The sequence below is a fragment of the Elephas maximus genome, chromosome 2, assembly GCF_024166365.1.
Source record: "Elephas maximus indicus isolate mEleMax1 chromosome 2, mEleMax1 primary haplotype, whole genome shotgun sequence".
NCBI classification, from domain to species: Eukaryota; Metazoa; Chordata; class Mammalia; order Proboscidea; family Elephantidae; genus Elephas; species Elephas maximus.
In genome coordinates, this window is record NC_064820.1 from 139,473,232 (window position 1) to 139,493,502 (window position 20,271).

General features: G+C 40.7%; 1 protein-coding gene across 1 annotated transcript in view; it reads right to left on the minus strand.

Moving 5' to 3' along the window:
• The window catches only part of HSD17B4 (hydroxysteroid 17-beta dehydrogenase 4), a 114,308-nt gene extending 108,839 nt beyond the window's left edge, over positions 1 to 5,469 (minus strand). Inside the window, exon 1 of the mRNA XM_049873596.1 lies at positions 5,451 to 5,469. The gene's annotated coding sequence lies outside the window, so the exon portion shown is untranslated. The remainder of the gene's footprint in view (positions 1 to 5,450) is intronic.
• Between the last annotated feature and the right edge of the window lie 14,802 nt (positions 5,470 to 20,271).

A 20,271-nucleotide genomic window follows, 5' to 3' on the forward strand; every position in this document is an offset into this window, starting at 1 on the left:
ACAGAGAGTCACAGACTGGATAAAGAAACACGATCCATCTATATGCTGCCTACAAGAGACACACCTTAGACTTAGAGACACAAACAAACTAAAACTCAAAGGATGGAAAAAAGTATATCAAGCAAACAATAAGCAAAAAAGAAGAGGAGTAGCAATATTAATTTCTGACAAAATAGACTTTAGACTTAAATCCACCACAAAGGATAAAGAAGGACACTATATAATGATAAAAGGGACAATTGATCAGGAAGACATAACCATATTAAATATTTACTCACCCAATGACAGGGCTGCCAGATACATAAATCAAATTTTAATAGAATTGAAAAGCGAGATAGATACCTCCACAATTATAGTAGGAGACTTCAACACACCACTTTCAGAGAAGGACAGGACATCCAGTAAGAAGCTCAACAGAGACACGGAAGATCTAATTACAACAATCAACCAACTTGACCTCATTGACTTATACAGAACTCTCCACCCAACTGCTGCAAAATATACTTTTTTTTCTAGCGCACATGGAACATTCTCTAGAATAGACCACATATTAGGTCATAAAACAAACCTTTGCAGAGTCCAAAACATCGAAATATTACAAAGCATCTTCTCAGACCACAAGGCAATAAAACTAGAGATCAATAACAGAAAAATGAGGGAAAAGAAATCAAATACTTGGAAAATGAACAATACCCTCCTGAAAAAAGACTGGGTTATAGAAGACATCAAGGAGGGAATAAGGAAATTCATAGAAAGCAACGAGAATGAAAATACTTCCTATCAAAACCTCTGGGACACAGCAAAAGCAGTGCTCAGAGGCCAATTTATATCGATAAATGCACACATACAAAAAGAAGAAAGAGCCAAAATCAGAGAACTGTCCCTACAACTTGAACAAATAGAAAGTGAGCAACAAAAGAATCCATCAGGCACCAGAAGAAAACAAATAATAAAAATTAGAGCTGAACTAAATGAATTAGAGAACAGAAAAACAATCGAAAGAATTAACAAAGCCAAGAGCTGGTTCTTTGAAAAAATTAACAAAATTGATAAACCATTGGCTAGACTGACTAAAGAAATACAGGAAAGGAAACAAATAACCCGAATAAGAATTGAGAAGGACCACATCACAACAGAACCAAATGAAATTAAAAGAATCATTTCAGATTATTATGAAAAATTGTACTCTAACAAATTTGAAAACCTAGAAGATATGGATGAATTCCTGGAAAAACACTACCTACCTAAACTAACACATTCAGAAGTAGAACAACTAAATAGACCCATAACAAAAAAAGAGATTGAAACGGTAATCAAAAAACTCCCAACAAAAAAAAGCCCTGGCCCAGATGGCTTCACTGCAGAGTTCTACAAAACTTTCAGAGAAGAGTTAACACCACTACTACTAAAGGTATTCCAAAGCATAGAAAATGACGGAATACTACCCAACTCATTCTATGAAGCCACCATCTCCCTGATACCAAAACCAGGTAAAGACATTACAAAAAAAGAAAATTATAGACCTATATCCCTCATGAACATAGATGCAAAAATCCTCAACAAAATTCTAGCCAATAGAATCCAACAACACATCAAAAAAATAATTCACCCTGATCAAGTGGGATTTATACCAGGTATGCAAGGCTGGTTTAATATCAGAAAAACCATTAATGTAACCCATCACATAAATAAAACAAAAGATAAAAACCACATGATCTTATCAATTGATGCAGAAAAGGCATTTGACAAAGTCCAACACCCATTCATGATAAAAACTCTTACCAAAATAGGAATTGAAGGAAAATTCCTAAACATAATAAAGGGCGTCTATGCAAAGCCAATAGCCAATATCACTCTAAATGGAGAGAACCTGAAAGCATTTCCCTTGAGAACGGGAACCAGACAAGGATGCCCTTTATCACCGCTCTTATTCAACACCGTGTTGGAAGTCTTAGCCAGGGCAATTAGGCTAGACAAAGAAATAAAAGGTATCCGGATTGGCAAGGAAGAAGTAAAGTTATCACTATTTGCAGATGGCATGATTATATACACAGAAAACCCTAAGGAATCCTCCAGAAAACTACTGAAACTAATAGAAGAGTTTGGCAGAGTCTCAGGTTATAAAATAAACATACAAAAATCACTTGGATTCCTCTACATCAACAAAAAGAACACCGAAGAGGAAATAACCAAATCAATACCATTCACAGTGGCCACCAAGAAGATAAAATACTTAGGAATAAATCTTACCAAGGATGTAAAAGACCTATACAAAGAAAACTACAAAGCTCTACTACAGGAAATTCAAAAGGACATACTTAAGTGGAAAAACATACCTTGCTCATGGATAGGAAGACTTAACATAGTAAAAATGTCTATTCTACCAAAAGCCATCTATACATTTAACGCACTTCCGATCCAAATTCCAATGTGATATTTTAAGGGGATAGAGAAACAAATCACCAATTTCATATGGAAGGGAAAGAAGCCCCGGATAAGCAAAGCACTACTGAAAAAGAAGAAGAAAGTGGGAGGCCTCACCTTACCTGACTTCAGAACCTATTATACAGCCACAGTAGTCAAAACAGCCTGGTATTGGTACAACAACAGACACATAGACCAATGGAACAGAATTGAGAACCCAGACATAGATCCATCCACGTATGAGCAGCTGATATTTGACAAAGGACCAGTGTCAATTAACTGGGGAAAAGATAGCCTTTTTAACAAATGGTGCTGGCATAACTGGATATCCATTTGCAAAAAAATGAAACAGGACCCATACCTCACACCATGCACAAAAACTAACTCCAAGTGGATCAAAGACCTAAACATAAAGACTAAAACGATAAAGATCATGGAAGAAAAAATTGGGACAACCCTAGGGGCCCTAATACAAGGTATAAACAGAATACAAAACATTACCAAAAATGATGAAGAGAAACCCGATAATTGGGAGCTCCTAAAAATCAAACACCTATGCTCATCTAAAGACTTCACCAAAAGAGTAAAAAGACCACCTACAGATTGGGAAAGAATTTTCAGCTATGACATATCCAACCAGTGCCTGATCTCTAAAATCTACATGATTCTGTCAAAACTCAACCACAAAAAGACAAACAACCCAATCAAGAATTGGGCAAAGGATATGAACACACATTTCACTAAAGAAGATATTCAGGCAGCCAACAGATACATGAGAAAATGCTCTCGATCATTAGCCATTAGAGAAATGCAAATTAAAACTACGATGAGATTCCATCTCACACCAGCAAGGCTGGCTTTAATCCAAAAAACACAAAATAATAAATGTTGGAGAGGCTGCGGAGAGATTGGAACTCTCATACACTGCTGGTGTGAATGTCAAATGGTACAACCACTTTGGAAATCTATCTGGCGTTATCTTAAACAGTTAGAAATAGAACTACCATACAACCCAGAAATCCCACTCCTGGGAATATACCCTAGAGATACAAGAGCCTTCATACAAACAGATATATGCACACCCATGTTTATTGCAGCTCTGTTTACAATAGCAAAAATTTGGAAGCAACCAAGGTGTCCATCAACGGATGAATGGGTAAATAAATTGTGGTATATTCACACAATGGAATACTACGCATCCATAAAGAACAGTGACGAATCTCTGAAACATTTCATAACATGGAGGAACCTGGAAGGCATTATGCTGAGCGAAATTAGTCAGAGGCAAAAGGACAAACATTGTATAAGACCACTATTATAAGATCTTGAGAAATAGTAAACCTGAGAAGAACACATACTTTTGTGGTTACGAGGTGGGGAGGGAGGGAAGGTGGGAGAGGGTTTTTTTATTGATTAATCAGTAGATAAGAACTGCTTTAGGTGAAGGGAAAGACAACACTCAATACATGGAAGGTCAGCTCAATTGGACTGGACCAAAAGCAAAGAAGTTTCCGGGATAAAATGAATGCTTCAAAGGTCAGCGGAGCAAGCGCGGGGGTCTGGGGAACATGGTTTGCGGGGACTTCTAAGTCAATTGGCAAAATAATTCTATTATGAAATCATTCTGCATCCCACTTTGAAATGTGGCGTCTGGGGTCTTAAATGCTAACAAGCGGCCATCTAAGATGCAGCAATTGGTCTCAACCCACCTGGAGCAAAGGAAAATGAAGAACACCAAGCCCACACGGCAACTAAGAGCCCAAGAGACAGGGCCACATGAACCAGAGACCTACATCATCCTGAGACCAGAAGAACTAGTTGGTGCCCAGCCACAGTCGATGACTGCCCTGACAGGGAGCACAGCAGAGGACCCCTGAGGGAGCAGGGGAACAGTGGGATGCAGACCCCAAATTCTCATAAAAAAACCAAACTTAATGGTCTGACTGAGACTGGAGGAATCCCGGCGGCCATGCTCTCCAGACCTTCTGTAGACACAGGACAGGAACCATCCCCGAAGACAACTCACCAGAAATGAAAGGGACTGGTCAGCGGGTGGGAGAGAGACGCTGATGAAGAGTGAGCTAATTATATCAGGTGGACACTTGAGATTGTGTTGGCAACTCTTGTCTGGAGGGGGGATGGGAGGATAGAGAGAGAGGGAAGCCGGCAAAATTGTCAAGAAAGGAGAGACTGAAAGGGCTGACTCAAGACAGGGAAAGTAAGTGGGAGTAGGGAGTGAGATGTATGTAAACTTATATGTGACAGACTGATTGGATTTGTAAACGTTCACTTGAAGCTTAATAAAAGTTATTAAAAAAAAAAAAAAGACCAAACTTGTTGGCCTGACATAGGCTGGAGAAACTCTGAGAGTATGGCCCCCAGATGCCCTTTTACCTCAGGAAAGAAGTCACTCCTGAGGTTCACCCTTTAGCCAAAGATTAGACAGGCCCATAAAACAAAACAAGACTAAAGTGGCCCAACAGCCCAGGGGCAAGGTCTAGAAGGCAGGAGGGGCAGGAAAGTTGGTGACTGGGAACCCAGGGTTGAGAAGGGAGTGTTGGCATGTGGTGGGGGTTGGTAAACAAAGTGACAAAAGGATATGTGTACTAATTGTTTAATGAGAAGCTAGTTTGTCATGTAAACCTACATCTAAAGTACAATAATTATAAAAAAGGAGAAAAAAAAATTGAATCTGTTCTGATTTCACCTGTCAGCTATGACTGAACTGGTTCCAAGTCCTAGTTTGATTTGGTTGAGGGTGCATAAATCTGATAACTCAACGGTAATCTACAAAGAGCGTGTCCTTTCACTGACAGCTCGCTCCTAAACCAGCACCTTGTTCTTTCAGCCATTGGTCCACATCTGTCTTCTGACGTTTGACCCCTCAGTTCTGGTGCCGACTTAAACCCAGAGAGACAAGACCGAGGGGGGTTGAAACCTCGCTCCGCCTGGGCTCGCCTCCAACCAATCCGGTGCGACGCCAGGAGGTGAAGCCCCGCTTCTTAACAGGAGTCCCGCCTGCTTACCTGGGAAACTCTCCTTGGTTCGGAGCAATGACAAACTTCTCCGCTTATTGGCAATGAGAAAGGCCCGGTGGCCCGGTCCGCAGGCATTTCGAATGCAGAAGCGAGCGGAGGTGAAGAAGTGAGGCAGCGACATTTGGGAATCCTGGGCTTCCGGGTGAAGCTGAGTGACAACTGCTTAAACTTTGGCCTTCACGCCTCTGCTCCCGGTTGGGGAGTCTGGACAGAACCAAATTTCCTCCAACTAGATCGCACTCTAGGGAGCTGTGCAGCAGCCACTTAGCATGTGACTGGATCGCCCTTGCGGAGTGTTTTCACCTTCTGCTGTAATCTTTCTTGTTTAAGCCAATGAACCCCTGTTCTTACGAAAGGGAGGAAGGGAGAAAACGAAAAAGGGATGAAGGGGAGAAAAGGGCTGAGTTCACTATTTTGTCTTCAGAAATGTAAGTGCAAAGCAACCGTGTTGAAACTTCGGAGGTGGGTTAAGCCTTTCAGCCTTTTCTAGGCAGTTAATGCTCCGCGACCTTGGGGCCAAAGTAACCCCAAGTGGGCGCTGGCTAGTCCCAGACCACAGCCAACAGGGCAGCGCAAAAGCAAGTGCCTGGTACAGTAAATGCTCAAATATTTCTTGAATTAGAAGTGATACAAATTTACGAATTACCGTCTTGGAAGTAGAGTGGGGTGTATAGTTTAACACACTACAAGAGTGTTGTGTTATATATGTACATTATTGTCTTTAATGATCTTACCTTGTTCTCAAGTCCTCATTCTTGTGAGAGGGGAGGCAGAAAAGGAGAGGTGAACTTGTGGGTTAAAGGTACCTCGGTCTCTTTGGGGTAAATGCTGTCCTTCAGAATTTCTCCTGCCTCCTTCTTGTAACCTAAAAGTCACCTTAACATAGATTTGGCAGGCCTAGGGGACCATGTGGGAGTCCCTAAGACCATGCTAACCTCTGCTTCTTCCTTCTGGTCATTGGTAAAATATATGGCAGATGAAACTTGTGGTTTATTCTCTCAGCATAACTGAGGAACCACGGTGGTCCTCAGCCCCACTAGTACACGGTCCCAACACAAATCTCTCTAGCCTCTGAATCATATTCGAATCAAGTAAGTGGGCTTAGGCTTCCATAGAATTTCCCACCATCTCTTACCCTCTGTTCTGTTTTAGCAGCTTCTCTGTGAGTCTAAAAATATTTCAGATAAATTTATTTTTAAAAATTAAACAAAAATATATCCCTTCCATGCCAGACAGGAACCAGGGGAGACAGAAGTACAACAAGGCCATTGCCATTCTGCTGTAGTCACCCTATAATGGTTCAAGATCACCTGCAAGGCAGTATCTTCTCAGAGTCAAAATCTATCTGGCATCTTGTTCACTGCCCCATCTTTTCAGGTCAAGGTCCAAGAGGGCGAAAAGGGGTGCTGGGTCCCTTAAAAAGCTAGGCAGACCATACGCCCTATTGTCAGCCTTCTTAATCTTTCTCCATTGTCTTCCCAGTAAGACTTACACTTCTGCAGGTCAGAACTCCTCCTAAGTTTGTCCTCTTTTCTCTGACCTTATGGGTGTCTCTCTTCTAAGGAGTCGTTCTGTGAAAGGGGAAGTAAGCTTTATGGCTTAGCCCTAATGGTGTATGGAGAGCTGGGAGAGGACATGAAGGAAAATACATGGAGAGATATCATAGTGAAGCAGTATTCTATCATTATTTTGCTGCTCAGTCTCTGATCTCGCTCCCCACTGTTGGAGTGTACCCCACCTGTTTCCTGCTGGGGAGGCAGAAAATACCAGACATTCACCTTCCCAGCCTCCCTTGCAGCCAGGCACAGCACATGACCTGGGTTCTTTCTGCCAATCAGATGTTTCCTTTCAAGGCTTTGAATTGGGAATTAATGACTGACAAGGATAAGGAGAAACTATAAAGAATCCATTCTGGTGATGGACGGTGGAAGCAGCAGTGGCAACAGTTCTAGTGGGAGTGGACAGGACTCAGTGCCGGCATTGTCAGAGGGGCGGGTGGCAGCATCTAGTGTCCACCTGCAACAATATTGATATCTTCATCAGACCAACTCTGTGGCATGATTTGGGCAGAGCTCCTGGCTGTAGAGCCTCTGAGTCTGGCTCTCAGGCCCTCCTGGAGATTCTATCAGCTACCCACGTCCTTTTAATAATTCTTTTCTATTTAAACGAGCCAGAGTTAATTTCTCTTGCTTGTACATAAGAACCCTGAGTGATACAGTTATTTCTAAAGTATTATCCCTGTCATACTGGTCATGGCTGAAGCCATAGTTATGCTAATAATTTTAAACACTTCCTTAGATAGCTAGAAATAGAAATACCATATAATCCAGTAACCCCACTCCTAAAAATATATCTTAGAGAAATAAGAGTTGTCACAAGAATAGACATATGCACACCCATGTTCATTGCAGCATTTTTCACAAGCAAGAGGATGGAAATAACCTAGATGCCCATCAACAGATGAATGGCTAAACAAACTATGGTACATACACACGAAAGTGTATTACACAATGATAAAGAACAATGATGAATCTACAAAGCATCTCACACCATGGCTGAAGCTGGAGGGCATTATGCTGAGTGAAATAAGTCAATTGCAGAAAGACAAATATTGTATGAGACCATTACTGTAAAAACTCATGAGAAGTTTTATCAGAAAAAGAAACAATCTTTGATGGTTACAAGGAAGGGAAGGGGTAGGGGTGGAAAAACACTCAATAGACAATAGATAAGTGGTAACTTTGGTGAAGGGTAAGACAGTACACAATACTGGGGAAGCCAGCACAACTTGTACAAGGCAAGGTCATGGAAGCTCCCTAGACACATCCAAACTACCTGAGGGACCTAATTGCTGGGCTGAAGGCTGTGGGGACCATGGTCTTGGGGAACATCTAGCTCAAGTGGCATAACATAGCTTATAAAGAATATGTTCTACGTTCTACTTTGGAGGGTAGTGTCTGGGGTCTTAAAAGCCCATGAGTGGCCATCTAAGATACTCCACTGGTCTCAACCCTTCAGGAGCAAGGCAGAATAAAGAAAACAAAAGATTCAAGGGAAAGATTAGTCCAAAGGACTAATAGACCACATCTACCACGGCCTCCACCATACTGAATCCAGTACAACTAGATAGTGCCTGGCTACCATCACCAACTGTTCTGGCAGGGATCACAATAGAGGGCCCAGACGGAGCTGGAGGAAAATGTAGAACAAAATTCTAACTCACACACACAAAAAAGACTAAACTTACTGGTCTGACAGAGAAGGGAAAAACCCCAATAGTATGGCCCCTAGACACCCTTTTAGCTCAGTAATGAAGTCACTCCCGAGGTTCACCCTTCATCCAAAGATTAGACAGGCCCATAAAACAAAATGAGACTAAAGTGGCACACCAGCCCAGGGACAAGGACTAGAAGACAGGAGGAGACAGGAAAGCTGGTAAATGGCAACTGAAGGTTGAGAAGGGAATGTGTTGACATGTCATGGGGTTGTTAATCAATGGCATAAAACAATATGTGTACTAACTGTTTAAGGAGAAACTAGTTTGTTCTATAAACCTTCGTCTAAAGTACATTAAAAAAAAAAACAGGACCGTATTTTCCATTCTAAGCTTATCCTTGTCTACACACATCCTTATGTAGGAGATAAGATTCTAGCATTTATACATTTATCCTTTATTTATAAAGGGCTTCGGAGGCCTGGTGGCACAATGGTTAAGAGCTCAGGCTGCTAACCAGAAGGTTGGCAGTTTAAATTCACCAGTCACTCCTTGGAAACTATGGGGCAGTTCTATTCTGTTCTATAGGGTCGCTATGAGTCAGAATTGACTTGACAGAAACGGGTTTTTGTTTTTTTTTGTTTTGCTGTAAGCTAGGCAGTATTCCTAGTGTTGAGAACAAAACAGACAAGGTCTTTACACTTACAGATTTTACATTCTTGAGGGAGAAGAGAGATGACGAGCATTGTCGTTGTTGTTGTTAGGTGCCGTCGAGTCGGTTCCGACTCATGGCGACCCTATGCACAACAGAATGAAACACTGCCCGGTCCTGCACCATCCTTACAATCGTTGTTATGCTTGAGCTCATTGTTGCAGCCACTGTGTCAATCCACCTTGTTGAGGGTCTTCCTCTTTTCCGCTGACCCTGTACTCTGCCAAGCATGATGTCCTTCTCCAGGGACTGATCCCTCCTGACAACATGTCCAAAGTATGTAAGATGCAGTCTCGCCATCCTTGCCTCTAAGAAGCATTCTGGCCGCACTTCTTCCAAGACAGATTTGTTCGTTCTTTTGGCAATCCATAGTATATTCAATATTCTTTGCCAACACCACAATTCAAAGGCGTCAATTCTTCTTTGGTCTTCCTTATTCATTGTTCAGCTTTCACACGCACACGCATACCATGGCTTGAGTCAGGCGCACCGTAGTCTTCAGGGTGACATCTTTGCTCTTCAACACTTTAAAGAGGTCCTTTGCAGCAGATTTACCCAATGCAATGCGTCTTTTGATTTCTTGACTGCCGCTTCCATGGCTGTTGATTATGGATCCAAGTAAAATGAAATTCTTGACAACTTCAATCTTTTCTCCGTTTATCATGATGTTGCTCATTGGTCCAGTTGTGAGGATTTTTGTTTTCTTTATGTGGTGGTGTAATTCATACTGAAGGCTGTGGTCTTTGATCTTCATTAGTAAGTGCTTCAAGTCCTCTTCACTTTCAGCAAGCAAGATTGTGTCATCTGCGTAACGCAGGTTGTTAAAGAGTCTTCCTCCAATCCTGATGCCCTGTTATTCATATAGTCCAGCTTCTTGTATTATTTGTTCAGCATACAGATTAAATAGGTATGGTGAAAGAATACAACCCTGACGCACACCTTTCCTGACTTTAAACCAATCAGTATCCCCTTGTTCTGTCCGAACAACTGCCTCTTGATCTATGTAAAGATTCCTCAGGAGCACAATTAAGTGTTTTGGAATTCCCATTCTTCAACAGAGATGTTTCAACAAAGAGATGCAGCGCTGGAGGTGCTCGCTCGTCTATGCCAAGAAATATGGAAGACAGCTTCCTGGCCAACTGACTGGAAGAGGTCCATATTTATGCCTATTCCCAAGAAAGGTGATCCAACCGAATGTGGAAATTATAGAACAATATCATTAATATCACACGCAAGCAAAATTCTGCTGAAGATCATTCAAAAACGGCTCCAGCAGTATATCAACAGGGAACTGCCAGAAATTCAGGCTGGTTTCAGAAGAGGACGTGGAACCAGGAATATTGTTGCTGATCATGATGAACATATAATTAAATAAATAATTCCTGATAATTTTAAGTGCTAAGGAAAAATATTTATTGATTTAACTTACAGAGCTTATTATGTTCTATGCACTGTCTTTTTGCTGTTGTTGTTAAGTGCCTTCTAGTTGGTTTCGACTCATAGTGACAGAACAAAACACTGACAGGTCTTGCGCCATCCTCACAACACTTCTTATGCTTAAGCCCATCATGACAGCCACTGTGTGTATCTATCTCTTTGTGAGTCTTCTTCTCTTTTGCTGACCCTTTACTTTACCAACCATGATGTCCTTCTCCAGGGATTGGTCTCTCTTGAGAACGTGTCCAAAGTAAGTGACACCTTGCTGCTTAGGAGCATTCTAGACATACTTCTCCCAAGACAAATTTGTTCATTCTTTTGGCAGTCATTGGTATATTCGATATTCTTCGCCAACATTATAATTCAAAGGTATCAGTTCTTCAGTCTTTCTTATTTGTTGTCCATCTTTTACATACATATGAGGCAATTGAAAATACTATGGCTTGGGTCAGGTGCACCTTAGTCCTCAAAGTGACATCTTTGCTTTTTAACACTTTAAAGAGATCTTCTGCAGCAGATTTGTCCAATGCACTATGTCATTTGGTTTCTTGAATGTTGCTTCTATGGGCATTGATTGTGGACCCAAGTAAAATTAAATCCCTGACAACTTCAATCTTCTCTCCATTTATCATAATGTTGCTTATTGGTCCAGTTGTGAGGATTTTTGTTTTCTTTATGTTGAGGTGTAATCCATAGTGAAGGCTGTAATCTTTGATCTTCATCAGTAAGTGCTTCAAGTCCTCTTCACTCAGTCAACATTAACGATGTGGATGGAGTAAAACTTTTGGGATCTTCATTTGCTGTTGTGGAATAATGCAAAATGAGATGAAACAGCTGAAAACATCCATTAGTGATTGGAATGTGAAATGCACAAAGTATGAATCTAGGAAATTGGAAGTCATAAAAAATGAAATTCATAAAGATCAATATCCTAGGCATTAGTGAGCTGAAATGGACTGATATTGGCCATTCTGAATTGGACAATCATATGGTCTAAAAGTGCTCTATAAATAGGAAGAGATTTTATTTTATTTTACCCTATAAGTAGATACTACAAATATCCCCATTTTCAGATAAGAAACCTAAGCACAAAAAGGTTAAGTATCTTAAAAAAAAATTTTTTTTTTTTTTTTTTTAGGTAGCATATAATGGAGAGAGGATTTGAACATAGGTAGTGTAGATCTGTTGCCTAAAATAAGTTAACAGGATTTCAATGAGAGGATAGACTGAGGAGGGAGGTACTAATTTAGAGAGGGTACCAAATGGTCGGCAGTATCTAGGAAAAGAGGAGTCCCTGGGTGTCAAAAATGGTTAAGCGCTTGACTACTATCCAAAAGGTTGGCAGTTCAAATCCACCCAGAGGCACCTTGGAATTTTGAGCTGAGAACTAAAGGTTGTGAACAAACCAATCAAGCAAATTTGGAACAGAGATTTCTAAGCAGAAAGAATAGCACATACAATGGCTCTGTGATGAGAACACTGTGGCACCTCCTAGTATGTGAGGATATCAAAGAAGTAAGCAAGGAACAGACTGTGTCAAGTCTTACAGGCCAAGTTAGGAGTCTAATTTTACAGTAATATAATGGGAAGCCCTTAAAAAGCAGAGGAGTAAAATGATCTGATATGTTAAACTACATAGTTCCCTATGTACATTTATAAGAAGGTAAATGCATAGAGAAAAATCCAGGGGGAAACATACCAACCAATAACAGTGATTTGTTCTGGGGATTGGTTGTGGAACATGACAGCAATCAAGGGGATTTCCACTTTATCTGTATTTTACGTGAGAATGTACTTGTGTATTTATACAAATGAATACATAAAGACAACTTAAGCTCCATAAAATCACACATATTGTGTAGCCTGAAATCCACTCAGTCATAAGCAGATGTACCATGTAAAAGAAAACACTGTATTGTGCAACTCATGAAGATTGCTTTAGACACAAACCTGAGTTACAGGATGTATATTTCCCTTAGAAAAACCACAAGGAGTCATGTGTATTGCACACTGTGCAAATCAGTGTAGGAAAATTGGGAATACCCTTAAGAAGCATGCTGTGATTGTTAAAGGTATGTCAACATGGCTGGGCCATGATCCTCAGTGGTTTAGCAGTTATAACGTAATTTGCCAGCTTTTTAATGATGTAATCACCTGCGTAGTGAGATCTGATACATTGTGGTCACCTCCATGATGGTGAGGCAAGGCTTACTGGCTTTTCTCGCTCTGGCTCCTGCAGAGTCATCTGACCTCCTGTTCCTGGGACTTGATCTAGCAGCTTACCTGCCGTCTGATCTTCTGATTGATCTTAGAATTGCCAGCACCTGTGGTTATGTGAGTCAGGAGAAGCCTCCAGCCTGATCCACGAACTTGGGACTTTCCAGCCTCTACAACCACATGAGCCATTTCCTTTATAAAAATCTCTCTCTCTGTCTCTCTCTATATATACACATTTATGTGCTGCATTGGTCTTGCTTCTCTAGAAAGCCCAGCCTAAGATACATACTAAGTAAAGCTGCATTGTGAGACTGAGAAAATCCACTTTAGGAGTAAGAATTCTGTTGGCTTATCACAGTGGGAAGCAATTGACAATCCTGTGCATTACATAATGCATGGACACCATTTTCAGTGTAAAGCTGAACTATTACTGCCAGCTCTTGCCCCTCTTTACAGAATGCAGCTGGTGAACTGTGCTTTAGGTGTAAAGCTGGCTTACCTCATTCCTCTACTCCTTTGAGAGTTGAGCCTTTGCAATTTACCACCCACTTTCCCATCTCAATGGGGCCTTTGTGGAGCAGTGGTTAAGCATTTGGCTGCCAACCAAAAAGGTTGGCAGTTCAAATCTACCGGCCATTACTTGGAAACCCTATGGGGCAGCTCTCTGTCCTGACGGATCACTATTAGTCAGAATTGACTTGATGGCAATGGGTTTCTCCATCTCACTGCTTTCATCTTCCCATTTCCTGTTCGCAACCCCTTTTTCATCACATAGTTTATTTCCTGCTGGTCTCACTCTCCATCTTAACTTTTTTCATTGCTTTTGTATACTTTACATGATGCCACATCCAATGTCCTGCCTCCTAGTTACTTACTGCTCTCATTTCCAGTGACATTTTTTTATCAAATAAACTATTGGCATTTTCTTCCATGGTCACGCTCTGGACATGTTCATTACCAAAAACCTTACTACTTCCGAAATCATCCTACCTTTCCAGCTCAGGTACTTCCAGTGCATTGACTAGTGTGGCTCTCCTAATACCCAAAGTCCCTTTCTGTCTTCCTTAGACTGCATGATTCATCATTGCAATCAATAACCTTGCTTCTCTTTTCCTCCTATCATAAAAAAAAAAAAAAAAAAAATACTCTCCTAAAATACATGAGGTTTTCCAGTTCAAAATGTTTTCTAATTTCTATTGTCATTTCTTTCTTGATACCTGAGTTATTTAGAGGTATGTTTCTTAATTTTGAACATAGGGGAATTTTGTGTGTGTGTGTGTGTGTGCTTTAGGTGAAGGTTTACAGAGCAAATTAGTTTCTCCTTAAACAGTTAATACACATGTTGTTTTGTGACATTAGTTGCCAACCCTGCAACATGTCAACATTCTCCCCTTCTCAACCTTGGGTTCCCATTTCCATTCATCCAGCTTTTCTGTCCCTCCTGCCTTCTTGTCTTTGCCCCTGGGCTGGTGTGCCCATTTAGTCTCGTATACATGGTTGAGCTACATGTATTATTGTTTGTTTTATGGGCCTGTCTAATTTTTGGCTGAAGGGTAAACCTCAGCAGTAACTTCAGTACTGAGTTAAAACAGTGTCCCAGGGCTGTGCTTTCAGGGTGTCTTCAGTCTCCATCACACCAGTAAGTCTGGTCTTTTTTTGTGAGTTTGAATTTTGTTGTACATTTTTCTCTAGCTCTGTCTGGAACCTTCTATTGTGATCCCTGTCAGAGCAGTCAGCGGTGGTAGCTGGGCACCATTTAGTTGCTCTGGTGGAGCTTGACGAAGGCCGTGAGAGTTGTGTTCCATTAGTCCGTTGGACTAATCTTTCCCTTGTGTCTTTGGTTTTCTTCATTCTCCCTTGCTCCAGATGGGGTGGGACCGGTAGATGTGTCTTAGATTGCCACTCACAAGTTTTTAAGTGAGACACTGCTCACCAAAGTAAGATGTAGAACATTTTCCTTATAAATTAGGTCATGCTAAGTGAGCTAAATGTCTGAACCTAGGGGAATTTTCTAATTGTCTTTTTATTATTTATTTTGAGCTTAATGCATTGTTATCAGAGAACATGCTCTGATTTCAATCTTTTTAAATATAAGGTTAGCTTTATGTTTCATGTCTGTCTTTTATTTCATAAATATAATAATCATAAACATTTTATAATCTGTGTCTAATTTTTCAATATATGAGGTCTTTCCTGATCTGTATTTGTAGTTTGTTTTTGTTAAGTTCTTGATCATTGTATCACTTCCCCTTGGGTGGTTAGTAATTTTTTCTGTTAGTAGCTCATTTTCCTCAGAAAAGCATGTGTAGGATTTCTCTTAAGTCTAAAATTTAAGTTATGAACTAACTCTATGTTTAACTTTTGAAGAAATGCCAGGCTGTTTTCCAAAATGGCCTTACCATTTTACATTCCCAACAGAAATTTGAGGGCTCCAATTTCTCCACATCCTCATCAACACTTATTATTTGTCATCTTTTTATTATTATTATTATTATTATTATTATTATTATTATTATTATTATTATTATAGCCAAGTCAATAAGTCCAGCCCATGCTAAAGGAGAAGGGATTACACTTGGGTATGAACGCCAAGAGATGAGGATCACTGAGGGTCGTCTTAGAGGCTACTTATCATACTAGGGAAGACAAATGTTTGTAGCCACGTTCTAACATACTCAAGCATCCAGGCCAGCAAAAAAAGTGCCTTTTACAGAGTTTGTGCCTGAACAGTCTACTTTTATTTTGATGTAGCATAATTTACCAGAGTTCTTTGAAAATGAGCAATACAATAAATGCACTTGGCCTTATTAAGAATGATCCTAAAGCAATTCATAGCACTTTAAAATTTGCTGCCAGCTCATTTTCCTCAAAAATCGGAATCTATTTCAGGTACATTTTCTTGAACAGCTGCTTATCCCATTTAAGTATTCAAAAATAGAAACTCCCAGTTAAGTTGTGCTTTGTTCCATTCTTCTCTGTCTACAGAACGGAGTATATAACAGCAAAACCCATTGCCATATGAGTTGACTCTGACTCATAGCAACCCCATGTAATAAAAAAAAATAGAGGATAAAATATCCAATAAGTGAGATAATTCAGTTGCTATTACCTATATCTTATTTCACTGCAATGTATATGTGAATTCAGACCCTAACTTTCATTTTTCTTAAGGAAAACTTATTTTCCCTCATCGGGAATGGAAGGGTGAAAATCTGATGATTTCTTTCCTCACCATATCGTAATATCCCCATTACCACCCCAATATTTGGTGGAAAAAGTGTTTGTAAAGAAATCTATTAGTGGGAACAGTAATAGATGTACAGGCTTTTTTTACAGCCTTTCCTGAACTGATATCCTCAATTCTCTGAGAAATGTGTCCAAATGCAACATAGACCCTCTGCTTTTTGCCTTATTAGATTGTTACAATCTAAAAACGTGCTCATGTTAAACAACTAGGTGATTTCTACTTCAGGCAGACATGAAACCAACCAAACCAAACCCAGTGCCGTCGAGTCAATTCCGACTCATAGCAACCCTATAGGATAGAGTAGAACTGCCCCACAGAGTTTCCAAGGAGCACCTGGCAGCTTTGAACTGCCGACCCTTTGGTTAACAGCCGTAGCACTTAACCACTACACCACCAGGGTTTCCTAGGCAGACGTGAAAAAGGTCTCTGCTATTTAGAAAACAGTGCCACCAAATCACCACAGGAGGGAGTACAGAGCCACAGAAACATCCCATTAGGTGTTTTTAAGGCTCAAAAAACCAAACCAAACTCGTTGCCATTGAGCTGAGAGAAAACCTGCTGAGATCTCCCCACCTCCGTTCTCCTTCCAATAATTCCAAGACTTTCTTCAGGCCAAAGGCAGCGCCAATATTTGCAGGTCTCCCTGTAAGTTGAGGCAAAGACAGCTGGCAAAAACAGTAACACTGTTTTTTGCCAGCTGTCAGCAGCTTATTTCTCCTGCTGCTGCCCCAGGCTGCCTTCCCCAAGGAATACTTGCCTATTTAATATGGATCTGTAACCAGTGGGTTCCTGTCTCAGTGCTGAAGGCCCCCTTCAGTGCCTGTCTTGGCTCTCTGGTTTATCACGAGAGCCCAAATGTCTGGTTTTATAGGAATACTTGCTATGTTCAGTGATTCAAACGCTCCTTGAATTAATTTGTCATGGCACTAAAGCAATGAGGTGACGTTGACACCAATAAGTAACTTTCAAAGGCCTACTCAGTAAGCAGGAAAAGTTCAGATTTGGAGCCTAGGAAAACGCCACTTTTCTTGGAATGACATAAATAGAAATCTCCAATTAGAATCTACAATCACTTCTGAGTCCTTTGTTCCTGGGGAAGTTCTCAAATTATGCACTCCATAAATGGTGGCACATTTTATCTAATTATCATCCAAATCCTTTTTTTTTTTTCTTCAGTGTGGCACAGCTTGGAAAAAGAAATGATGGATAGAACTGCGTAAGATAGTTTTCCCTCAGCAGAGTTAGTCAGACCCTGCAGACAGAATGTGAAGCAAAAAAAAAATAAAATAATACAGGGAGGAGCCAATACAACAAGAGAGAATTTATGACTGTGACAATAAAAATATGAATCTTCGAGTCCTGGCTGATGCTTACTAATACACATGGATTCAACAGAACAGGTTTTCAAACTACAATGGAAAAAAATTGCAAACAAATAACTAAATATATGTCACAGGAGATCATTATTTTACTAGACTTTTATGATAACTCTTTTCCGAGGAGCTCAAAGTGCTGTGCTGACTGGAAATAAAAGCATCTTTAAACACTGCCAGAGGCAAAGTGGTAGTCTGGCCACGGTGGTGGAGAAAAGATGAGAGAAGGCAAAAATAATAACTAAGATGACCTATAGGGTCACTGTTATGGATTGAATTGTGTCACCCCAAAATATCTATCATCCTGGCTAGGTCATGATTCCCAGCATTGTATGATTGTCTACCATTTTGTCATCTGATGTGATTTCCTTATGTGTTGAAAATCCTATCACTATGATGTTAATGAGATGGATTAGCACCAGTTATATTAATGAGATCTACAAGATTAGATAGTGTCTTAAGTCAATCTCTTTTGAGTTATAAAAGAAAGAAGCAAGCAGAGAGACATGGAGACCTCATACCACCAAGAAACCAGTGCCAGGAGCAGAGCATGTGCTTTGGACTTGAGGTTTCTGCGCTGAAATGCTCCCCAGACCAAGGGAAGACTGATGACAAGGACCTTCCTCTAGAGCCAACAGAGAGAGAAAGCCTTTCCCTGGAGCTGGCGCCCTGAATTTGGATTTCTAGCCTACTGGATTGTGAGAGAGTTAACTGCTGTTTGTTAAAGTCATCTACCTAATGGTATTTCTGTTATAGCAGCACTAGATAACCAAGACAGTCGCTATGAGTTGGAATCGACTCGACAGCAATTGGGTGTTTTTGGAAGATTACTTAAAGACAAGAAGAGCAAGAAAAAGACCAATGGGAACATTCAACTGGCTAAGGAGTGAGAATACAGCCAAGGCTCTGACTGTGCTGATCTCAAAAGCTTAGGGGTGCTTATTGCAATTTGATAGACTCATGACATCTTGAATCTTGGAATCTTCAGCAGATTTCAGGTCCAGAAAATATGACGCAGTTCCCCAAACTCCTCTCCCTAACACCCTCCTACTATCAACACCGGTCCCTCTTACACAATGCTCATTTATTATGGAGAAATATATGCCTCCAAGGCATCATAAGCTTGCATTCCTGCCATTTTAACTGGATTCCTTCCGAACTTTAGACCCGCTCAAGTCAATATGATTTTATTCCTGTGCTCCAAAAGCTCAAGGAACTTCTAAGAAGCAGGCCAGCCTTATATCCAGATTGAGAAGTCACTAAGTCAAGGCCTATCACAAAGTCTCAGCAAAAAGGTATGATGTACTGGTGGCTTGTCATTATGTATCTCTGAACCGATCACTGCAGTTGTGGGAATATGAAGCTTTGATTGGTCAGGCCTGGGTCACATGCTACCCTTGGAGCTGGGGGCAGAGTTGGCTCTGGGACCACAGGCATTGAGAGGAGAGGAAGTATAGATTCCCAGTGAATACTGGAGGCTATGATAAGTAGAGTAAATCAATGCTGAGCAGCCAAAAAGCACCGTATGTCCATCTCAATCACTTTTCAAACCTTCCCTCTCCATAGTCACCTAGCACAGATCTATTTGGCTTTTAGTGAACCTTGGATTTTTGAATATAATGTAAATGGAGCCCCTGGTATTGTGCAACATGGTGGTCCTGCCTATCAGCAATTACACACTGGTTATTGCTGTGTGATGATGATCCTGGGTATCTGGTTGCTCAGTACTGCTTCAGTCTCTACCCATATCTTTCTTTAATTTCTATTGTCACCGGGTCACAAAAATAAAATCACTCGGAGACAAACCAAGCCAATGATAATGTCTGAGAGTAGCACACAGATCCCAGATAATAACTGTCATGGTGACAGGGGAAACTTCAAGAATGGTAAGGGTGATGGAATGTGGTCATTACCACTGTTTTTAATTCATCTTAGAACAAGGCACATTAGCAATACAAAATTCACATAAAATAAGTCATCCATTTCAAGTAACATCTCCATTTTCCCCTTTCAGCATTGTGATAAAAAATAAAAAGAGTAGATACCTATCACTCACATCTGGTTCCCACATTAACCACATGTAATCAAATGAATTATTAAGTGGTTTATTATGATGGAGTGATTGCCCTTCCACGGCAAGACAGTTTCTCCACATCTATAGAGCAAGAAGCATATATAATGAGAGTATAATAATTCTTGTCTAGGAAGACAAACATTTTCCTCAGAGTGATTCAGCTCTGCCTCCACCTTCTGTAGCTTGCCACTGGAAAATCTCACTATCAGCCTTGTGGGCAATCCTGAGGATTGCCACTAAATCTTGGGAACTAGGTCTCCTGATGAGCTGGACCTACAGTAAACAATGTGGGCACAAGAGCTGGAGGGCAGAGGCTAAGGACTCTTCTCCTGCCAGACTCAAGAGTGCACAGGCAAGGGGTGTACAGTAGTAGCACAAGCTCTGGAGTCAGACAGCCTAGGCTTTAACCCCAGCTCCACAACTTACTAGCTGTGTATTTTTCAACAAGTCCTCTGTTTTTAAGCCCAAGTTTCCTTATCTGTAAAATGGGGGTAAGAGCTCCTACCTTCTAGAGTTGCTTTGAAGAAGAGACAAG